This window comes from Frieseomelitta varia, unplaced genomic scaffold (assembly GCF_011392965.1).
Source record: "Frieseomelitta varia isolate USP_RPSP 00005682 unplaced genomic scaffold, Fvar_1.2 scaffold_732, whole genome shotgun sequence".
Taxonomy (NCBI): Eukaryota; Metazoa; Arthropoda; class Insecta; order Hymenoptera; family Apidae; genus Frieseomelitta; species Frieseomelitta varia.
Window position 1 is genome coordinate 112,863 of NW_025110515.1, and position 4,922 is coordinate 117,784.

Genomic DNA, 4,922 nt, shown 5'->3' on the forward strand with positions numbered 1-4,922 from the left:
ATTCAAAGTGATATAATTGTGATATAAGTGAGCTGACAACAATGTAAAAATTGTCGATAATTGAAAGTGATATAATTGTGACACAAGTGAGCTGACAACAATGTAAAAATTGTCGATAATTCAAAGTAATATAAATGTGACATAAGTGAGCTGACAACAATGTAAAAATTGTCGATAATTCAAAGTGATATAATTGTGACACAAGTGAGCTGACAACAGTGTAAAAATTGTCGATAATTCAAAGTGATATAATTTACATAGCAATACATAGCTTGAGTTCATTTCTTCGTCAAAGTTGATTTTACATTGTATGGACTTCGGTCTTTCAGACAAAAAAATTTTTCCTACATTTCTAGAGAAAAGAAATTTCTCCTTTCACCTTTGAAAAAAAAGGAAACAAATTCAGGAAAGTAGAGGATCTACGCTTCAAAATGAGATCAAATGGATTGTTATCGTCGATTTTCTTTTCACAGCGTTACAACAATTTCATCATTCACCGCAGAGTGACAGTTTACCATCCCTCGACGGTAAACTCTGCGCTTCGCGATATCACCGAGGGCAAACACACGTTCATTTTTGTTTCGAGTTGGCCGAACTTGTACAATCCGACTTTTCAATACGTCGCAAAGTCCTCGGTGGAATCTCGAACTGTTGCAAGTATCTCAAGTTTCTCGGCACAAGCGCGGACTTGACCAGGCTGCCCCCGCTTATAACTCGCGGCGAGTTATGAAATCGTTTAATACACCGCAGAGCGCGGATAATCTCGAGCGAATTTCAATTTGGAATTCGCCCCGGAGATACAGGAAACGAGAGGCTCGTGAGCTATCGTTCGTACGAATTCATGGCCTGACGTGAAACACGCCGGCGCTTTTCAATTTCGCGTGTGGAAACGTTCGCGCGTGGCGTTGATAAAATAACGCGGGAGACTCGTTATCGGCGTCGATTTCCAACTATCGGAAGTCGCGGCGCAGTTGAAAAACAGTCGGATTTGTGGGAAGAAAGGGAGGCCGACACGTTCGCTCGTCGGCTGTCAGGCTACTGTCACGGTGGTAGAAGATTACTCTGAAAAAAAATACTGATCAGGACGAGAACACTGAACAGTCGTCACGTTACAGCGAAGGAAAGTTCGATTGTTTCGCCGCCAAGGAATCCGCGATTTGTTGTAAAAGATTTAAGTATTAGCCGCTGGATATTAAAATACTGAGAAGTTCGACGAGGTACAAAAAAAGAGAGACTTTTCACAGCTCAATTGAACTATCTTTATTGATTCTTCGACTTCTCGTACAGAGTGTTATTTCAGATGTTTTCCCAGAAAAGACAGATAATTTTCACCTTGCCCCTTCCAAATTTCGTGCGCGCACACGCCAACATCGTTATCGAAACTTACACGCGCTGAGTTTTGCTATCCCTAATCGTCCCCTGTCTGCGCGTACGTCTCAAAATTAGGCCAGTTCTTCCTGTTCACGGAACGATCTTCCCGCGACGAGAGGCAACCGGATTTTCGATCGGGTTTTACGCGGCGTTTTATTGCCGCGTTAATTCGCGATGCGTGGCTTGCTTGATCAATGTTGCAAACTGCTGTTGAAACGGAGTGCGGCGGAAATAGGAAACAGGTCAGGCAAAATGCTCGCATCACTCTCGTTTCAATGGAACGTTGTTTTTACGCACGCGCGGAATGTTCTTATCAGGTGAGAGAATCACACACACAAAAAAAAAAAAAAAAAAAAAAAAAAAAAAGAAAGGAAAGAAAGAGAAACAACAAAGAGAGCGTGAATAAGCGTAAGCGTTCAACCGCGAATTTAAGTGAGGATCAAGACTCACGTTCTAAAACAAACTGATGGAACGGTGAAACCCGCGAAATCGAGACGAGGCGACTGATTCGCGGTACGTTCGACAGGCATCCCTTTCATCGACCGATCGAGTCCGCTGGTTGGAGCGTCGTTATCGGTTCACGTGCTAGCCGTTGCTGATGAATGGTCCCTCGTCCAGCAAAGGCACGGTCGTCACGCAAAACGTTATTTATAACTTCGGCTTGGAGGCTTGTACGTCAGTCGGCGCGATATTTTTTGAATGACCGCCTTGCAATTTGCATCGTGAAACGACCTGAAACGCGGAACCGCAGCCTCCGTTTCGTTAATTTCGAATTTTTCTTGTTCACTCGAAAAACCTAAACCCGGAACATACAGATCCGAATGAATTATGCACATCGATGACGCTGACCCATAATTCTCGTTCTGGGCTCGCGCGAGCTTACACGTGCATCGCCGGGCGAAAGCAAACGTTACTATATCGGTGTCTCTCGTACAGGTGCGCCAAATTTCCCTGCGAATAATTCAGAAAACGAGGATTATAAAGTAGATGTCATCAAACTTTGCTAGATTGTTAAGCCCGAGGTGTACGTAATACAAGCCCGACTAACGTCACTTGTTTCGCGATGTGTCGTCGAAATATTATACCCGCGAGATGTGTGTATGTATGTATACCGCGGACGTTCGACGACGCTCATAAACGCGGCTGCGATATCTGATCGCAGGTGACGCGCGGAAAATTATGATTACAGTTCTTTCTCTTCGAACCTGTCGCTCATAATAAACCGTTTCGCGTTTTATTCGTTTCGCGTTTCTACGTTAGTTATTTTCGTCGCGGCGCTATTTTCGACTTTAACCTTGGGATATATACTTTCACAGAGGAGAATTGCAACCGCTTTGCGCAATTTCCAACCCCCTTCAGCCTTTCGTCGACGAAACGGAAGTGCTGTGCGTGACACATTATAATATCCTGCGTCGATAACGCGCGACAACGCACGCAGCAACGCTCGAGCGAAACGAAGGACGAGGCGCGAATCTATCAGAACGCCGTGAAATTATTCTTACGACCGATAGGCAGACGAGTGCGGCATTAATCGCCGCACGCTAATCATTTCCACTATCGCGTGCAAAACGCTCGTCACTGTACACTTGCGTGTTCGCGTGTACACCCAGTTCGTCTAATAATACTACGCATGCTCGACACGGTCGTCGCGACAGTTTTCTACGAGCGAGAACACGAGAGCATCGTCGAGAAGCGTAGCTCCTCGAGCACGTGAAATCTCTACGCGAGAGCTAGGTGATCAATCTCGACGTCGAGGGCGGGAAACTTAGAGCGAATTTGTTAAAAAGGTTTCAAGCAGATGTCTCCCGGACCAGACGACGTTTACCGCGATCGAAACTCCGTCTTCGTCGTTTTATCTAGCCATCGACCTTTCAGTCTCGCCTCGCCGCTCTCGCTCGCGTCGCCCACGAACAGAAAAGGACCAGCGAGCGAGGTTTAAAGTGACATTTTTTTTTTCAACAATTATAAAAAATTTATTCCACATGTTTTTGTCATTCTATAAGTTTTTGATTCAATTTAATAATTCCATTAATTTTAAATAGAATTTTTATATCAATTTATATCGATATCAATTTTTCATCAAAAAAATTATTCATATGTCCTACATCATTTAGTAATATTTTAAAAATTTTCGTATATTTATTAAATATAAAACAACTTTTATTATTTTCTATTTTATATTCTATTTTATATTTAATAATTTTATATTCTATTATCTATATTTATTAATAAAATTAAATTTTCGAAAATTATGTACTACTTTTAATTTTAAATTTTCAAATTATATTTTCAAATTATGAATAATTAATTCATTCAACATTGTCATTATCATTTAGATTTACATTGAAATGAAATTTTTCATATGAAACAATTAAGTTCAATAAACTTTTATCATATTTATCATTTAGATTATTATTATTACCAAAATTCTTCACAAAGTTTAAACAAATTTATACATATAAATATACATATAAATCCGGCTCCGGTCTCGAAGTCGTTTTCCTTATTACTCTGGCGTTATCATGTACAAAACGCATTAGCACATCGCGGCAACGACGGAGCTCGTTACATCCGCGTGTTCTCGTAAGGATCCTTCGCGTTTCTCGTCGCGAGGAAAGTTGAAATAGCAAAGCGACGAGGCTACGCGCGCAGGGTCTCTCTCTCTCTCTCTCTCTCTCTCTCTCTCTCGATGAGAGATAGGTGGCCAAGATACCGACACCCAGACCTGGACAAGCGGCTGAATCTCAAAGACCATCACGTTCCCCCAAAGAGTATCGTAGATTTTTCGTACCTCCTTGATTCTATACTCCTTGCACGCCCTGCCACACTTTCTGCCCGTGACACACAGTGCCGTACGTCGTGACCGACGCGAGCTACCCTTAACACTATACTTACGCTGACCCGGCGTCGTGTCGGTGTGGTTCGCGCGCGTCCGTGTGCATCGTACGTGTGCGTCGGCGGCAACGGTGTGTCGAGTGGGCTTTACGTGTGCGCGGACCCTGTTCGTGGACCCTCTGCGCGTTTTCTACCATCACAGGAGGTGGATCGGAAGCGCGCATGCTCCCACGGCCAAGAATCACCCCAGTCAGGGTAAATCTGCCACCGAATCAAGACGTGGTGCGTGCTGTCTCGTCCTATATACCATGTCGCGCATATAGACGCGAAATTTTTCTCGGGGGGAAAATTAATTGTTTCGCGTTTCGCGAGCCGCGGGACTCGCGTCTCCCTGCGATGTTGAGGAACCGCCTGACCAGTCGTCGTCGGGACGTTCTCTCAGATCTCGTGTGAACGATGTGAATTGTGTGCAACAACAAAGTTCTGATCGGGCAAAAGGAAAAAAAAAAAAAAAAAAAATAGAAAAGAAAGAAAGAGAAAAACGGGAATATTTGAAACGAGACAACTCGTAAACAAGCACGTGTGACAATGTTGTTCGAAGTCGTCTCTCACGGAAGATTACACGCTATCCTCTGGTTATTTTAGGCCCTGGACAGGGCCAGTTCACGAGAAGGATCTTTCCATCGTTTCTTTTTTTTTTTTTTTTTTTTTTTTTT

At 43.3% G+C, this 4,922-nt stretch overlaps 1 protein-coding gene across 2 annotated transcripts in view; it reads left to right on the forward strand.

Annotated features, from left to right (window-relative positions):
* The window catches only part of LOC122535528 (cell adhesion molecule 2-like), a 42,723-nt gene that overhangs the window by 11,732 nt on the left and 26,069 nt on the right, over positions 1–4,922 (forward strand). The window contains exon 1 of one of the 2 annotated variants that reach the window (XM_043667130.1): positions 4,079–4,922. This exon is cut by the window's right edge and continues 864 nt beyond it. The exons of the other annotated variant lie outside the window; for it this stretch is intronic. The gene's annotated coding sequence lies outside the window, so the exon portion shown is untranslated. Of the gene's footprint in view, positions 1–4,078 lie in introns of those variants that run through there. 2 annotated transcript variants of the gene reach the window in all.